Below are 19,670 nucleotides of genomic sequence, written 5' to 3' on the forward strand. Positions count from 1 at the left end.
TATATATAATCTCTGATTATATATAATTTCTTTAACTTTGAAGGGGCCTGAGAATATAGATGGACAACTACTAGCGCATTATCTGTTAGATCACAGGACCTTCTATGTGTGGACCCCTGAGCCAGGAACTGGCTGCTATAACACATGGCCTTAAGCAGCTTCCAGTTGGGGTCAAGGTATAAGACTTACTTAGCCACCTAAAACTGAATTAGTGAAGCGTTTGGATATTTGCTCTAGTAGAGAGCATGACATCAATGAACGCCATGTTGGAATTTCATGTTTTACATTGGATGGGCAGCAAAATGAGGACGAGATGAGTTGCCTAATGTGGAGCAGGAGAGCAAGGTCAAAGCAGGGCTGGTCAACATCGGTTTTCCTGAGCTTTTTAGCATTTAGTCATCACCCTCAACTACATTTTTTTTTCTTTCCTTCCTTTCTCTCTTCCTCTATGAGTTCAAAGGAGAAGTGGGATTTGGAGTAGTTATTGTAATTAGTGCTTGAACCCTGACTGTGCTGCCTACTTAGCTGTGTGGCCTTGGGCAAATAATTTACCTCTAAGCCTCAGTTTCTCCATCTGAAAAATATTGGAACTTTATAGGGTCACTCTGAGATGTAAGATACAAAAGGTCAAGCACAGAGATTGGTGTAGGAGGAGCTCCACAATGAATTCTGTTGCTTTTTTTTTTTTTTAACACTTTTCTCCTCTAGTGACTTTTTTGTACCCCTGGTGGGTTTTATTTTTTCTTTTGTTTTTATCTCCCTGTGGCATTCACTGACTTACTCTTCTAGCATTGCTCAAGACCCAAGTTGACCTCTGATTTAGAGTAGTTATTTCCTCTTTAGGCAAAGAGGAACTTTACTTTTAACATCTTAAGGCATCTTTTTCTTTCATTCTAACACAATGCTGATTTTCATAGCCCTATTTTATGCCTTAATATGACAACTTCCTGTTTTTTTTTAACCTAGTATTTAACTATTTCAACAAACATAGACTATCTTAATTAGCGTAAAGAGACTGAATAAAACCAGTGACTATTTTTCATGTGATTCTGGTTTGTGATGAGCTGTACTGTGCTTTGGGAATAGCATTAATATTTTCTTGCAATTTGAGTTTAATGATCAACAGTTTCCTGGCACCTTTTGGTAGATGTCAGACAGTAATATTTTGGACATGGCAGCCTGATTGTCATGTGCACAGTTAGAGAAAATTATTAATCTAATGGTTTTCCTTTTAAAGTCCAAAGAACTATTTTTAAAGAAATCTTCCCCTATGGTATATGCAGTTACACCCTTCAATTCTGTGAACACACAGACAAGTCTTCTGACATGTGACAGTGCTGAATAATACATCTGTTTTGTCACTTTCCTAATGTTTGATCTAAGTATTGCTATTGTCTTGTTTTCCTTACCATTAAAAGCTTTCTTTTGTTTGAAATTTTTTTTCTTTAGTTAAGGAATATACTGTTACTAATAAAAAACTAAACAGGAAACCCACAGGGGACAAAAGGATGTGTAGATGGTTAAGCTTGATGTCACACATATAAACAAGAGTATTTATAGCAAGGTTATTTTGTGTTTTATTTTATTTTATAGGATGAGCTTTATTTTTTAAATATATTTTTTTACTGTTGATAGTATTACAGATATCTCCCATTATTTTTTGAGGATGATCTTTATTTTTTATTATTGTTTTTAAAACATATTTTTATTGTTTTGTGTTTTAGCATTGATCATTTATTAATGAACATGGAAAGAAACCAAATCTCTTAATTCCATCAAGAGATTTACAGGTTTTAATATTTTGAATTCTAAAAAAATGTCCATATTCTACACTTTGAACAATTGATTTCAGAAATAATTGGTTTCAAGTGAATATTCAAAGTACTTAGTGGTTTTTAAATCTAGTTGTTCATTAGACACGCCAGGGGAATTTTAAAAATAATACTGATTGCTGAGTCTGCTTCCCCAGATTCTTCTTTCAGTAGAACTGAGGCAAGGCTACGGAGTATTTGCTGATAAAGGGCATTTTAGGGAATTCTAATTTTCTTTCTTTTTTGCCAGAGTGGGGTGTCTTATTTGGGAAACAATTCTACTATTAGTGCTGAGGAAGAGAAAATAATCAACAGGAGATTTGAGTGGAGGCTCTTCTCTGCTGAGCAAGAAACATCATGTACTTTTTCTTTATTTAATGTAAAATACCCCTTTAAGGATAGAATTTGGGCCTTGAAATTCTACTCAGTTGGTATGAACTGTGGGGAATTTGAGACAAATAGCTTTTGTAATTGGAATGCACACTGTGTTGTAATAATGTGGAAAGAGAAACAAAAACTTTCCTTAATGTAATGAGTTTCCATTATCTGCTTGATCTAAGGTTTACAAGTCTACATTGTTAGGATTTATATTGGGGAGACAGGGGGTGTCATTTGCTGTACGCATTCCTGTCCCAGCAACTTTCTCTCCAACCTCTTCCTCTCTCTGTCTGCAACATCAAAATATTTGTTGTCTGTACTTTTCTTTCTACACAGTGGTTTTCTTATCTCCCTTCTCTTGGCCACACTAAAACCACTTCCAATACCACATTGTTAATGGAAGTTCACACACTTATTGGGTTTTTCCTTCTGTAGAACCCTTCCAACTCCTCATTGTTCTTACCAAAGAAAGAAGATGAACTCTGAGATTACTTAAGACCCCCCTCTTTTTTTTTCTGGTGGAAGTAAGCACAGAATGGAAAGATCTCCCCTTTCTATGGATAAAGTAAAACTGCATTATGTTATTTTTCAGCTGAGTTATTTCATCATGTTAAAACATCAATAAAAACAAAATAATTAGGTTGACTCTTAAAGCAGGGATTTTACCATATAAAAGCTAATTAAAGAACTCTTCCTGCTTGGTGTTTAGGTAGAATAAATTCCCTTTAATCTCAGTTTGTGTCACTTCCTGTCTCTCTCTGAATAGTAAAAAAACACACACACAAGAATGTTCTCATAAATGTGTGTCTGCCAACAAATTAATGCTCCACAAAGAGAAACTCTGCCCCAAATGGCAGCTTCCAATAACTGCTCTGATTCAAATCACAACTCTCATTTTTTTTATCCCCTTCCCTTTCAAGGACAATATTTGCAGATGTCATATTTGCTTTTTAAAACTCTCTGGAGTTTTCATTTAAGATTCTAAAAGACTGGTGACTAAAACTACAGATCTAGATAGTGGGAAAACTAATCATCTAACCCTTCTGAGATGTGTTAAAATACACCGTCCCCTTCCTCCTCTTTGTCCTTTTCAAAGAAAGAAAGTTCAATATGAAACCAATTCAAATTGTGACTTTACTCAATGAGATGTTTTACCTTCTTTCAGACGTTTCATACCGAAGTTTATAGAAAAAAAAAACAACCCTCTGTTAAAATAGAAGGGTTAAGGAATGTATTATTCATAAGCATAACGAACACAGGAACCTGTTTTTCCAGAAGAATCGGGTTGATTAAATCATTCACTACACAAGCCTCTCGTTATTTATTTTTGTCTTTAGAATTACAGTGCTTAGCTTTTGTAATAAAGTGGACTTGATACCCATATTTGGTATGGCAGTTGGAACTAACCAAATGAATTATTTCATTTTATAAAGTTTTTAGCATTTAAGGAATATAAACACTATCAGTTAAATGTAGCAAACTTGCTTTTTTTTTATTCCTTGGGCAATAGTTTGTAAAAAAAAAATCAAATTATTTTATATAACACTGCTTCTTACAGAGTTCCTTTAAGTGAAGTATGAAAGCTGCAGTGTAAGCTTTATTGGCCTATAAATATGTCATTATAGTTGGACTACATTTATATGCTTTGGATTGTTGTTTAAGCCAAGAAAATATGTCTCTACAGGTTGACTTTTTATTGAAACCCTTTGAGGCATACAACAGAATGTATTTTAGGCCAAGGTTATTAAAACAACATTTTCATTTTTTTGCAGCAGACTCATTGTCAATTATACTGCCACAAACTGTCTGTGGATGGGCAGTTATGAATGGCTTCATCTCCAAATGTGTCTTTAGAAAAAGAAAGAAAAGATAGAGGAGTCTAAGCTGAAATTGAGAAAAGAGACCAAAAGGTGTGGGTGTGGGTATAGCTGAAGTTAATGATGGGAGTTTCCTCGATTCAATTTCTGTTTCTAAAGTCCCATCAAATTGAGAAACAGTGGCTTCCCCTGTCCCTTCTGTTGCTGAGACTTTTACTGGACTTTGGGGAATGGACAACATGGTAATGTTGGAAGAGCAATGGATGGGATGTCAGGAGCATCTTGGCTCTACCTGTAGATCTGTCGCTCACTGGAGAAGTCACTGAATGTTTACACGTTCAGGTTCCCTGTGTGTAAAATGGAGAATAGTGTGTGCCTGGCTTTGTTTTATTTAATTTTTGAGATCAACTGAGAAAAAATTGGTATATACGAGAGCATTTAATACTGAAGTCTAAGATGATATTATCATCATATTATTATTACATAGTACAGTGTTAGCTTATCGGTCCCTTTTGAATTTCCTTAGTGATTTAGGGCGGGGTTTACTCTCATCACTATGTGCCTCAATAAGAAGGCTGTTATTAAAATTCTTCAGATCCTTACTTTTAGTTACATATCTATAATAATAAAAGCGTAATATGCTAAGTGGACCGAACGTCGTTCCGGACGAAGCTGGGGCTGCGAGGGAAGCCCGGGTACCGGGTGTTGGAGGGAAGCCAGTGCTGGCAGCTGGGGGAAGGAAGGCCTACTCATGCATGAATTTCATGCATCAGACCTCTAGTATTTTATAATATATAACATATAAAATATATACAAATGTGCTTTATATATTTCTTTACATATAGATATACACGGTGTCCCCAAAAATGTGTACACACTGTAACAACTGATAGCTCAATTTTGAAAATAAAATGTATTTTTATAAACATTGCCTTTATAATTATTCAAAGTGTGTGTGTACATTTTGGGGGACATCCTGCATATTTACATCTTAATTAAATAAGTTTTCTCCTCTAGAAAATTCTGTCAAAATAAGGGGATCATAGGTGGCCAGTAGTATAAGTTACTTCTCAGGTACTCATAGTTAGAAATTAACTATAATCTTTGCTTAGAAATTCTGGAGGCCTTGCATTCAAGTGGTTATTTAAGATTACTTTTGAGTTTGATATATCAACTTGCTTCCTGGGATATGGCTATGGGAAGGATTCTCACTCTGTGTTGAAGACAACAGTATACATATGAAGCAGGCAGTTTGTCATAATAAGGATTTTCACCTAAGACAGCTAGTGAACTTGTTAGGCTTCTTACTGGGATAATTCTTTCTTTCTTTTCTTCCTTCCTAGATGTAAATTTTGTATGTATATTAAACAGTCTTGTGAGGGTATCCGTTGCTTATACTTTAACTTCCATTGCTGGGCTAGTTATACTCTTTTCCTTAAGATAGAAACTAGGGAGGTTTCTTCAAAGACAAAATTGTTGAATTATTCTATTCGTGACTATTATGAGGAATCCCTACAAGAAGGGCCTCTTTACTGAAACAGATTTGGCCTTTATAGTATCCTCGAGTTCAAAATAGAAATCAATTACATATGGGGCTTACCAGAAATTTGTAAAGATACTTTCCAAAGGATTTTCTCACAAGGTTCTCTGACAGTATTGTTGTGTGAACCATGCATGCTTTAAGGAATCTAATCATAGCATAATTAACACCGGAGAAGTATGCTGTTCAAGGGCCAGCATGGCTCTTGCTTCAAGTGGTTGCTTCATGCCATTGTAGAGTGATGGCCCAGAAGACCTCTGACAGGAGTAAGCTCACACTTCCAGCGTCTGCATCCAAGACATTCAAAGCTTGGAACAACTTAGTGACAGGTTGTTTTTCAAGAACCTGGGAACATATAAGTGAGGTTATACCATTTCATTTCAAAGTCAAAATTTAGCTTGGACATATAATCAAAGCATTGAACATTGTCCTGCAATAATGGTAGAATGATTGTGTAAAAAAGAATGTCTTTAAAAAATAACAACCACGTCTGTTGTCTGCACTGAGCCATCTTGGCTATCGCCGCTGGAAGGAAAGTCTTGGTAAAATCTAACAGTGTGTGAGCCATTTAACAGCTGGTCATCAATATTGCTGTCTAGTTATTTACACGGCCATCACTCATGAAGGCCTCATTCTAAGTTGAGGCCCTTTCATTTGGAATTTCTATTGACTTCTGGGTCTTCTAGTGTTTTCTAGAGTGAGGAATGTTTTTTTTTAGAACTCTAGATTGATACGTTCTTTCGATGATGGATAGTCAACTGAAAAGAAGTTTGTAGCATTTAAGAATTTCTTCTTACTTTTAGAATTGGAGATGTCAGGGCAGAAGTGGAAAAAAGTGCCTTCGCTGGTTTGGCTTAGTGAATAGAATGTTGGCCTGCGGACTGAAGGGTCCCAGGTTCGATTTTGGTCAAGGGCTCGATCCCCAGTAGGGGACGTGCAGGAGGCAGCTGATCAATGATTCTCATCATTGACATTTCTATCTCTCTCTCCTTCCTCTCTGAAGTCAATACAAATATATATTTTTTTAAAAAAGAAGTGAAATTGGAATTTTCAGTGCTATTTTGATTATCCAGGTTGCCAGTATTTGTCTCTTGAATGCAATGTGTGAACAAGAGAAGAAACTCGTACTTTTTAAAAAATTTAAATATATTTTTATTGATTTCAGAGAGGAAGGGAGAGGGAAAGAGAGACAGAAACATCAATGATGAGGGAGAATCATTGATTGGTTGCCTCCTGCATGGCCCCTACTGGGGATCGAGCCCACAACCCAGGCATGTGCCTTTGAGCGGAATCGACCCTGGGACCCTTCAGTCCACAGGCCGATGCTCTATCCACTGAGCCAAACCAGTTAAGGCAAAAACTCGTGCTTTTTTGGAGCTTTTCATAGAATTGTCAGGCTGGACATTGGTAAAGTTGATGTTCCATCCCCCTCATCCCCCTCTACTTTCCTTGTTGTTTGACTAATTTTTAAATTCTTCCCCAGAATGTGGTTTCAGAATTCCTTACTACCCTGGTTATCCATCTCTGGACACACTTTGCCTGTTCTTTTAAACCAGTTTACCCATTTACGTTGTACAAGCTCATCTTTGCCCAGAACCCTAGAGCCGGCTTCCAGTGAAGAGGCCACCCACCAGGCTTGGCACCTCCAGGTAGGACATGGCAAAACTCCTTCCAGCTTCATGGGCTTTTTCTCCTCCTCAAAGAAGAAGGTTATTGAATTGTACAAGCTCATCTTTGCTCAGAACCCTAGAGCCGGCTTCCAGGCTTGGCAGCCTCCAGGTAGGACATGGCAAAACTCCTTCCAGCTTTATGGGCTTTTTCTCCTCCTCAAAGAAGAAGGTTATTGAGCCACTACACCTTCTGAAGTTTAGTTACCTGTTTGTGTGTGTGTGTGTTTTGTTTGAGTGTGTTTTTAAAATAAACTTTTATTGATTTCAGAGAGAAAGGGAGAGGGAGAAAGAGAGAGAGAGATGCATCAATGATGAGAGAGAATCATTGATCGGCTGCCTCCTGCATGCCCCCCACCAGGGATGGAGCCCATAACCTGGGCATGTGCCCTTGACTGGAATCGAACCTGGGACCCTTCAGTCTGCAGGCGGGTGCTCTATCCACTGAGCCAAACTGGCTAGGGCTGTTTGTGTGTGTGTGTTTAACAGTAGTGTTAAATGTAGACTATTAACTAATGAATATCATTGTCAACTAATATGGCAGGAGCCACTGTGGCTCAATATCAGTGACATGCCTTTTGAGCTTCTGTAATTCCTGTAGTTGTATACTGTAGGGTTTTCCCAAATTGGTTTTTGCAGCAATAAATGTCCACAGTAGAATACCAACCTGGTGTCTAGCTTGTTTAAGCTGCTCTGATCAAATATGATAAAAACCAACAAGTCTTCTCTAAATTATTAAATGTGTTAGTTTAATTTTTTATCCTCATACTAGAAATGAAGCTGTTTTTGCTTTTTCAAAATGGTTTTTTGCTGGTGTTTTGTCTTGGTCATATGTCCATACCTGTGATAAAAAGACCATGATGGAGAAGGCAACCAAGCCATATTTCTGTTTTAGCTTCATTATTGAGAAATGTTAACTTCACAATGAACTATCTGTGGTGGTCACCATCTGATCAGAAGATAACCCAAAATGGCAAAAAGTCAACTGTAGTCTGAGTCTTACGCTATGTATGATATAACCTTAGTTTCTGTTTACATGCCTGAGGTCTCCTGGAAAAAGTCTTTTAAGCAACCTTGGATTCTTACAAGGTCATAATAAATTACTGGTATCATGGACAGATTGGCAAAACTTGGAGCAATAATTCCATTTGCATTTGGTCTACTGTGAGGAGCAAACCCAGTCGGTACACAATGGTCTATTAAATATCTCTTGAAAACTACAACATTGACTGTGCCTCAAATTGCTTTAAAATGAGGTTTGACTGAACAGTTCCCCTTCCAGTTGGAGGTGCATAATGCTTTTTTTTCCTTTTATTGCAATTCCAAAATGTTTTTGTTTGCTTTCCACTTCTCATCTCTTTAGCAACTGCATGATTACCGACAGTAGGCAGTTACAGCTGTTATCATGATAGCATTACCTTGGATCACAAAGCATAGATGTCCTACATGTGAATCGATTTGGCTTTTCCAGAGGGTTTTGTGAGCAGTTATTTGATTTGGGCATTTAGGCTTAATTCTCTTTAGTATTGACACTGATTCTTCCAAACAGCTCATTTATCTTTTAGAGTACTTTAAATGTGAGGTTTTATTGCAAAACATTAATATTCCTTAATGTCAACGGTGCACTTTCCTTCTCTCCTCTAATATTATGTGTTTGAAGTCTGTAGTTTGTACAGGTCACTGCAGAGGAAAGCTGAGGTTTGGACTTTTACCCCATTTTAATAAACATATTTATTTAGGACAGGCTGGAATAACTGTGAGTTTTCGAACGCTTTCAGAAGTGCTTCATGCACAGTAGGGGGCTGAGCAAACAGTGCTGCTGATTTGGGGTGTTTCTTGCTGCCTTGCCCCGTGTGTTTTCCGTTTATGGTGCTGGGATGAAGTGGTGTCGCTTCTTTTTCCCTATAATTCCAGAGCCATGCCTTGCCTTGAACTCTCTTCCTTCGGACCTCTCCACTTGCTTTCTCAGTCTGCAATCATTTCTAACGCCTTCCTTTAAAGATTGACTTTCGGCCTATCGCCCCCAGCCCTCAACCCTGTCTTCACTAACTTCATGCCTCCTGGATAAAATATAGACGTCGGCAAGCATCCAGTGAACTGTTCAGTCCCGGCCTCCATTTCTTTTCTTTTCTATTAAATAACTTTCATTGTTGTTGTATGTTTTGTCTTACCAATGTTATCCATGTTCGTATTACAAAATATAGGCAATACAGATGAACAAGAGGCAGGAAAGTTGTTTACTTCCCTCCGACCCAGCAGTAATGGCTGTTAGCATTTTTGTATGTCTATATGCCAATGTATATGAATGTGTGTATAGGTAGGAATTTACATGCATGCCCTTTTCCCCCATGAAAAATGAAACCTAATGTTTGCCCCCCCACCCCAATTTAAATTTATATGAATGTATGTGACAATGCCCACATCTTGCAAAATATTCTACACTGTTTTGTGCTGCCTGCATAATGTTTCATTATAGAGGTGTTTCTGTTGTTGGACATTTCAGTTGCTTCTGTTTTGAAATCCTTGTAGCTCTGCACATATCCAGGAATCGCCAGCTCAAAGTGCACACAGAATGTTAAGACAGCCTATCTCTCTACCTCATCTCCTGCCCCCTATGTACACCTTCTGCTTTAGCCTAACTAGTCTAACTGCTTGGTCTTCTTTCTCTTTAACCACATACCTGCCCCCTAGACTCTCGATGTTTTGAGTGGCTCATACCGTGAGTCATTCCTGGAATATCTTCTCCAGGATTCTTACCTGTAGAATTTCTCTCTTTTATTTAAAACTCAGTTGAAGCCCCTGAAACCCTTGTTAGCCATTTGGCTCATAGGATTTTCCCTGTGTGTGGAGCTCTTATCACACTGTGTCTCTACCACCTTATTTACACCTTCCTCTATAAGAAGCAATATAACACGGTATCTTTTTTTTTTTATGTGTTTGTCTTATCTTCCCAGTAACAGTCTTAACTCTATTGTGTAGGCACTCTAACTTCAAAGCTATACCTAATAGGTTAAGCAAACATGAGACTTTTATGATCAGCCTCCTCAGAAATCTCTGGAGCTCTCTGTTCTGAGTCTACTGGGGACTCCTATGTCCTTAATGGTTGACTTGTTTTTTTGCCAGCGCGGCCTAGGACCCCTTTCTAATGGAGGGTCTGTCTCTTTGGTAGCTGGTAGGAGAAGCAACATGCTCGCAGTATTTAGTTTCTGACTATGCTTGGCTTAGTTCATTGTCAGCCATCTATAGACTTATTCTGGGAAATGCATGGAGAGAGATTTGGATCATGCTTAAGGTTAGCCTGATAGCCTGAGGATTGTTGCTGTTGGTGAGGGGGTTACTGTGTGTGGACATTTTTCATATTAAAATTGGCATTTTTTAACGCCTCTCTTCCTCAGGGGAGACTTTTTCATATTTCAGGATTATAGCAGGGACAAAAATGTTCAGGGCAGTAAACCAATCCCGACTGGACTTGCTCTGCTTTATCTTTTTCCTTATCAGATTGTTTGTAATCTCTCTCTCTCTCTCTCTCTCTCTCTCTCTCTCGGTGACAGGTTATTAAGGAGATGGTTTTAGCAGGACATCTATTACTTGATATTCTAGGCATTTGCACTGTGTTAGTCCTCACCTCCCATAAAATGGCTACTTGCTGATCATGGTGGAGGGTATACTCCACCTTCCAGCCACCCATTCTACTTCTTTGGTTCACAAAGAAAGTATTCTATTAGGCTCTACAGAAACAATGCTTCATGCCTGGCCTCTTCACTCAATAAGAAATAAATCATTGTTTTCATAGCCATGCTGATAATAAGGCAGATTTCAAAGCATGATGAAACGTATACTTTTCTAGCAGAGAAAAACCTATAGTTACCTGGCTAATTACCCATCACGTGATGGCTGTGTGTAAATATAGGCTTTATACATGTGCAGCTTCGGTGTGGGTTTTGTGTGTGCTTTTTAAACTGAGAATGCTCATTTAGTTACCATTATTTCATATTAATGTTTTCAACTAAAGATTTAGAAGAAGGAGCAAATGTAAAAGCTGCCATTTTAGGGTGGCTTCTTTGGACCTATATCAAACCTTTGTAGCGTGGACTTTACACTAAGACAGACCTGGATTCCAATCCTTGCTCCATAAGCTGTATGACTTTAAAAATTGTAATTCTGCTTTGATGGCTTATTTGTGAAACAGAGTTAACAATACCTGGGGAAGATGAGATTAGGTCCTGAGTGGGAGAGCACCAAGTGCCCAGCAGCAGCATTTCATCAGGAACATTAGTTTCTGCCCTGGCCCTGTAGCTCAGTTGGTTAGAGCACCATCCTGATACACCAAGGTTGTGGGTTCGAACTCCAGTCAGAGCACATACAAGAATCAACCAATGAATACATAAATTAGTGGAACAACAAACCTCTCTCTCTCTCTCTCTTCTCTCTCTCTCTCTCTCTCTCTCTCTCTCTCTCACTCTCTTTCTCTCTCTCCCCCACACCCTTCCTCTTTCTCCCTAAAATTAATCAATAAATAAAAATAAAAGAACATTCGTCTTCTTGCCTCTTTCCTTTAGAAAAGTGAACATGACAAAATGCTTCCACCCCTCCCCCCCCCTGCAAAAAAAGTAAAGTGGACAATTTCAATCTAAAAGGATACCAAGATATAAATAACAATAGTATGTGACTTCACGTTTATTTACAAACATTTGAGTGTCCATTACAAGGCACTGAAATTAACTCAGGGTTAAATAAGCCGTGATCCTCGTTTTCTAGGGGTCCGAGAAGCCTCAGGGTTATTTATTGTGAAGAGCATTTAATGTCATGTTTTAAAATCTAATTCTTTGTGCTAGAATTTACCTGTGTGTATTGTCCTGCAAACCATCTGCTTGTACTTCCTCTGATCCCTGCTCAATCATAATTAACAGGTGATTCTAGTTGGTTAGACAACTTGGTGTCAGGAATTCAAATGTACTTTGGGATATCACAAGTGAGATATGTGAATTACTGGCCTCATCCAACTTTCCTGTGGCTGTGAACTGGCTGTTCTTGCAGTTTATTGGATGTGTATAGGTAGGTGTGTGATGCTTGTGTGTTTTGGGAATGGTCCAAACTGGAAATCCCGTTTGTCTCGAGGTGCTTACTTAGCCCAGAAGAAACCAAACCACTGGTTTGGTCATGGTTTTGTGTGTCGTTTTCTCTTGGAGGTCACCAGCAAGAATTCCCAATGTACATCAGGATAGCCTGCATTATGTTGCAGTAAGAAACATCGCCAATATCACAGTGGCTTAACACAAGAAAGATTTATTTCTTGTTTATGCACAGTGCATTGTGGTGTGTGGGATTCTACAGAACAAACTTTCCCTCTGGGAGGCTTCACATTGGACCTCCATATCAGCGCGTGCTTCTGTGCTCAAAGGAAGGGGGGAAAAGAGGTGGAGAGTTAAATCCTAAATGTTTGCACTCGACAGTGACATGAAGTAACATGCATCGCTTCTACTCATACTTCATTAGTCAACAAGGTGATTAATTCCAGGATCAAGGAGGATATATAATCCTAAAGCACTTTTAGAGGGCAAGGAAAATTGGATGTTGGTTGAACATGTCCTTAAGATAATGATAAATGCCATAGAATAATAAAGTCTCCGGGTCGATAAATCCAGTTACAAAATTCTAGTTATAACATCTTTCCTGCATGTAGTACTAACTTAAATGTCCTCTGCAGAAATCTTGACTATTTGACTTGGTTATATTTTCAGTGATTGGGGGCTCATTACTTTGCAAGGCAGTTCCATTTCATCTTTGACCCGTCTCTGTGTTAGAAATGACAACCTTTGATGAATTAAATTTGAAATGTATGGCTTATAGTATAAATTATACTAAATGGTATATACCATTGTTACTAGTTCTGTTCTCGTAACAACAGAGAGCAAATCACATTTTTCTTCTTCTTGAGAGCATTTCAAATATTTGGAAAGAGCTGCCTCTGCCTCCCGCCCCCTCCACCCCCATTTTCCATTCTCTAGGTCAAACATCAACAGCCTCAGCCCCACATGCCTTAATACAGCAGACTTAGACTTCTAGTTCCTTCACATTTCTGGTGGCCTTTACCCAAAGGAATCTAAAGTGTCCCTGCCACTCTCAGAGTGTAACTTTGCCGCTATTTAAAGAAAAGACAGATCTTCAATCTGTTTTTTCTCCTTGATTTTACTTTTTATGCAATACATGTAAAAATTTAAACCATTCAGAATTTAAACCTTCATCACCTCCTTTCTAATTCCACTTTCTTTTCCCAGAATTAACACGATGGTAACATTTGGTGGTTATTCCTCCAGTTATCTGTGTGTGTAAATTGTTTTGCTTAAAAAATAGGACCTTACTATGTATATTATTTTGCAACTTGATTTTTTTTTTTGCTACTGTTAAGTAACCTAGAACTGTGCTGTCCTGTATGGTAGCCACTAACCACATATAGCTATTGAGCACTTGAAATGTGGCTGCTTCAATAGAGAAACTGAGTTTTTAATTTTAAATACTTTCAGTTTAAAATTAAAAACTGTAGCGGTATAAAATATTTTTTGTTAAGCATAACTTTATTGTTTTGGTAGGACTATATATCACATTAACTGTTGAATATTTAGCATGCAAATTGGATACACTACAAGTATAAAATACACATTGGATTTTTAAAATTTAGCATAAAAAGAATATATATCTCATTAATGATTTTATTTTGGTCCCATGTTGAAATAATAGGATAAATATTTTGGATATGTTGTGTTAAACAAAATATTTTATTGCAATTAAATTTACCTTTTCATTTACATATGTGGTTACTAGAAAAATGTAAATTATAGATGTGGTTCACATTATACTTATACTGGATAGTGCTGATCTAGAGAGATTTGGATAGCTGCAATGTTTTGCCAACCCTTTTATTTTGAAGTAGAATCACTGTTGTATGTACTGAGTACTGAAGAAGGCTAGCACTATACTTGCTATGGAAGGAAGATGAAGATGAAAGAGACACAATATTGCCCTCAGGAACACATAATGTGGCAGGGCAGACAGACACAAGTTATAAGATAGAGTTTAGCCAGTACATGGATGAAAATATAAGCAAAGTGCACAAGGTGCATAGAAGAAGGTCCTTAAGTGCATGTGTTGCATGTGAACCAACTTGGAAATGCTTAAAGAGCAGGGATTATGACCCCTGTTTCTTTGGTAGTAGTCTCATGTATATGATTATTGAATAAATGAGGAGATTACCAACCCAAATGAGCTCTCTGTCCTACCATATTACTCTACCATGAGAAAATAAAGAATCTTGTGGTCTCTCTGGCTTAGATCCATCTGAAGGGTCTATTCATCCCACTAGGAACTTGTACTTAGTTCAAACTTGGCTTTCCAGACAGAAATCCTGTGCTTGATGTTAAGTGCTGAACTTTCATTGTCTCCTTCATATCAAGGTTGTCTGGTAAGCAGAGGAAATATGTATATTATATACTCCTCATTAAAACTCCCAATATTTTGCCAAAACTTTACCACATTCGACCCAGAAAGTGTTCTGAGATGTTGAAGGGAAAATAATTAAGCTTAAGGTTCTTTCTTGATTTACTTGGATTTATAAAGTTTCATAACTATGAAGACTTTTCATGCCTATCAATGCATGTTCTGGTGATAAAAGGATATCAGTTGAAACTCGAAATGTTACATCTTTATCCTCTCATTGGGTGTACTTAATTCAACAAAGCCAGTGTTTTCATATCATATTCTTAGCTTCTATTACCTATAAGCTAAGAAAAAATTAGCAATTTTAGATTGCAAATGATAGAACTTATCCATGAAAATGTCAACTTTCTGCCTAGTTATGTTATTCATGGTTACAAATGGGGCTAGTGTGCTTAATAAAATCAATTCATACAAAAATATTTCTGCTGAAGACAATGTTAGTGGTGGATTTCACAAAATCAGAGACTTCGCCCTGGGCAGAGCTTTCTGGCTAAATAAAAACTTTTGTTGAAACTGTTCTGGGAGTGAAGATAGGGATAGTGTAGAATCTCTACTGTAGGTGGTAGGTTCAGGATTTGGCAGGAGGTGTACTGATAATTATCAACTTTCACCCCCTACCCTACACCCTTTCCTACCCGCCCCCCCCCCCCGAAAAACCCCCAAAAAAACTGTAACTTGGGCTATAGGTCAAGGGCCTGAATGCTCTGCTGGGCAATCATCTGAGTCATGGGTTCTTAACTAAGAACTGATGGGTAAGTTCTTATGGGGATGCCTAACCCCCCTAAATCTTCTTGCAGAATTCTGTATTTAAATACACATTTTCTTGGGAAAACATTCATAGCATTCATCTGATTCTGAAAGGGGTCTATGATGATAAAATGGTTATGAAATACTTTTTATGCCTGATTATCAGTTACCCTTCTCCCGAAAAAGCCACCCCTTGGGTATTTTCGCCAAGCATATTGTCTGAATGTTCACTGTCGTCCATGCACATGTGACGAAGGTGGGGTGGGAAGACATTGGATTCACCTTGGGGGCTGGGGGATGGCATAGATGACTTGAACAGTCTAAAGGACACTGTGGACTCCCTACCCAGAATGTGTTTACATCCACAAAGTTGGAAGGACATTGGAGGACGCTCATGGGCATCCTCCTGATTGAATTCTTGGTTAAAGGCTGCTGGCTGATTCCCTTGAAAGAGTACAGAATCGCCGTGCTTTGAAGAAGAAACCTGTGGATGCTGTGTGCCCACCCACAAGGTTGGTGCGATCCTACTCTCCCACATAAGGATTTATGGTTTCCCAGCTTATGTGGGAAGGAATAGCATGTCTCTCTCATCTCATGTATTTTTCTTTTATATTTTCAAATTAGAAATTTTGATATCAGGGATGGACAATTGGTAATTCTTGTTTTCTGCTGTCTGTATAACCTGGATACGCTGTGGATTCCTGATATGTTTATAAGTTACTTTCTGATTAGAGTGCTTGAAAGAGTTATGCAATCAGGGGAAGCCCTCTGAAAACTCCTTTTGGTGAAGTAGATAATGTAATGTAAATACATTTCACGTGGCTTAATTTTTATATATCACGTTTTCAGGATATGTGGCCTGCCTACGGATTCTTTTGAAAGCCTTTTTGTCAGATCGACCCAATAGCCGCTCCTAACAGCAGTTTGTTTATTATGTGAATCAATCTCATGCTCAATATTCTAAATATTTATAAGATAATGACTTTTGTTTTTACTTCGGGAGCTCTGCATATTGTTTATGGACCTAAATTCCCTCTGTTTCCTGGGAGCATGAGTTGAAGCCCAAGATAAGAAGCCTTTTCTTTTTTATTCTGATCAAGGCCCCCTCTGCCATTTTCTAGACTAAACTACTTACAGGGAAGGGAAGGAGGGTCCATCCCAATCTTTAATCTAAGATACTGTCTGGCATGTGGTAGGTGCTCAATAGTATGTTGGATGGATGATTGGGCTTTAAATCTTATACCTGGAGGCAGCCTAATGTAATGGTAGAAATTTGGCAGACCTGGACTTGAACCCTGGATCCCCAATTTTTAAAAATCTAAGTAATTCCTACCTAACAGGGAAATGTTGTAGGATTTAATAACATATTGAATTCCAGGTGCTTAAGACAGTGTCTGGCACAATACAGCATTTGAAAAATGGTTGCATTATTAAAGTCTTAGGCCTTAAATTAGAATATCCTAGCCTTTCGTCATTTACAAACCAACATTACAATTTTTGTCATATCAATACCTCCCTATTTTATTATTTACTTAATTTTTTAAAAAATTAACTGCTTTTTCACTTAAACAATTTTGTGTAATAGGAAATTTTATATCATGACTGTAAATGAAAAACATGTCACTTGCTATAAATAACAGTGAAGTTAAAGACATAATTCTTAAAATAAAATAAAAATGTTTATCCATGTACCACCTAAAATTGACTTGGGTACCACTAGTGTACCCACACTTAAGTCATTTCCTTTGAGGCTTTTCTCTTGGGCAATGGCCCAGCCTGGGTTATTGATAGCAATGAGACCTGCTTGGGCTGTGGCAAGCCTCATGTCAACAGCAGGCTAGGAAGGGTTGGAACCAGTTGCACTGAATTAATCTATAGGCTTAGAAGTGTAACTGCCACACAGATGTGAAGTCTGAAAATAGCCACCAGGCACCTGCCCTTTGTGTGTGTCTGTTACAGTGTTAATTGAGCACCAATAGATGCTGTAGGGACAGTAGAATGAAGATATGACTCTTACCTTTGAGATGCCTGGACTCTTATGAATGGGGATGTGGACTTAAGAATCTCAACTCTGGGCAGTTTTTGAATGAACATGGATCTGTATCGGGTAAGGAAAAGGGTAATTGTTATTGCTACCAAATGGCCCCAAAGAGTAATTGTGTAACCTTGCAAAATTGAGTCCTGGGTAAAACTGACTTCTTTAGAAATTTGCCTCGCCATGTTGATTTGCTGAGATTAAATCCTTCGGATTGTCTGGATAAGAACAAGTCCCTTGCCTCACAAAGCGTTGGGTTCAAACTAGTAAAAAAGGAAACACATATGCTTTAAAAGGGAGTATATTTCAGCAGCACACACAAAACAAAGGTGAAGGCTCGCATCGCATCTGCGTTGTGTTGCATAATTGATAAAAGTTGAAACAGGCTCATCGTCCATACCACTCTCCTAATCATTTAAGTTAGGAAGCTTGTTAATGACTCTACGGGCACCATGATACTCAGAACATGACTTGTGGCTTGAGAAATATGTCTGCCTGTGTTTGCCAGCAATCTGATACCATCAGTGTCCTGAAGACCATCCTCAGTTTGACTGTGCTGAGCTCTTTCATGTTGTGAAAGAAAAGAACAACTCAGCAGAGTCTTGCACCATTGCCTAGAAACACCACGGCTCTGAATACAAATATGACTAAAGGTAAATGAGTCATTAAGAGAATAGCAGCATAAAATATTTGACAAATGAACTCCGAAGTTTGGAGGAAAATAAATTTTACTGTCCAAGCAGTTTCTTAATCCATCTACCAATAGTAGAGGTTGTCCATTTACGTCGCCAAAAAGCATTTATGGTCTTAGAGTAAATGATTGGTAATTAGGACTTACAAGGTTATAAGTACATAGCAGGGATTCGGTGATATCATAGTAAACCACAAGAGAAGCTAGAGTGGTTTCTAATGTTAGTAGAACCTTGAGAACTATTTAGAGCTGTGTTCTCAGCACCACAGTTAGATTTTTTTTTTATTGGTGGGGTGGGAGGGAGACAGCAACTAGTGTTTTATCAAAAAATGTGCAATTCTTTTCCATGTGGGCCAATGGGAGTAAGCGGACTGTCCAGAGGAGGTTAGGCTCTTGGTTTAAATAATGCATGAATCTTTTAACAAGCAGAATACATACTTAAAAAGCAATAACATATTTCCTGCGGTCCCTCTCTTCGTGCTTTCATTTCTGGTCCCTTTCCTTTGAATGAGTTTTGTATAAATGGAAAAAGACAGCAAGGCAAAGGTCCTGGGCCTAGCAGCTCTTTGTCTCCAGTTTGGCTGTTTATCTCCTGGTTCAGATTCTAAGAAGTCAAGCATCCGTCATTCTAGGCCTAGACTTCGTTTCTCTACCTCAATGCTTGTTGGTCTGCTAATGGCAGAGACATTGAAAGGGGTACCTACCCACACCTGTCTCTTGGCTTTGCTCACAGCCACAGAGGGACCATGAGAGCTAGACCGAGTCCAGGACCACAGCCTGGTGACATCACAGCAGTGTCTTAGTTGAAGGATGCAGCCTGACAGCTGCTCTATAGGCCTGCGTCACTGCCCAGCAGGACCAGAGAATCTTTTTATTGAGGAGCAAGACGATTCTTTGTAAAGTCCATCAATCCCACAGGAGGTTCCACGGAAAACGATGCACGCCAAGTGTTGGGTGTTGAAAATTGCTTGCTGCCTCTTAGCTGCACTCTTGATTTCTGTGCCTATATCTTGGTTGCGGGAGACTTTGATCATTCTTGACGATGTGTTTCTTGAGCTTCTTCCGTGTGCATTTACTACGATTGTATCTAGTAGGTGTAAGGCACTGGGAAAGAAAGGACCTACGCAGCCAGCACACCTACATGGATGTCATTAGCAACGCTCAGTAAGCGGAGCTCTCAGGAAGGGACAGATGTGCCGGGTGTGAAAAACATGGCCGGGATCTGCCCCAGAATGATTTTGCTTTTCACACATTTTTGTGGTTCTCAAGTCCCTTTTAGATTTGCACCTTTCTTGATTTTGAACTCCGGAATCAAATGCAAAGTGCAACTTACCGGATAATCGGATAGAGTCAAGGGTGACAATCAGCACAGTAACAACTATAAGGCACCGGCAGGCACTAGTCAGAATAGACACACACCTTAGGGCTGGAGCAGCAACCAGGGACTCCTGGTGTGGCCAGGAGTTAACCCCAGGTACAGGGGGATCTTG

The 19,670-nt window shown here is 38.6% G+C and overlaps 1 protein-coding gene across 3 annotated transcripts in view; it reads left to right on the forward strand.

Annotated features, from left to right (window-relative positions):
• ARID5B (AT rich interactive domain 5B (MRF1-like)) overlaps positions 1-19,670 on the forward strand; it is a 183,612-nt gene that overhangs the window by 30,050 nt on the left and 133,892 nt on the right. The gene's annotated exons all lie outside the window — the stretch shown is intronic.

Source organism: Myotis brandtii, unplaced genomic scaffold (genome assembly GCF_000412655.1).
Source record: "Myotis brandtii unplaced genomic scaffold, ASM41265v1 scaffold196, whole genome shotgun sequence".
Lineage (NCBI taxonomy): Eukaryota > Metazoa > Chordata > Mammalia > Chiroptera > Vespertilionidae > Myotis > Myotis brandtii.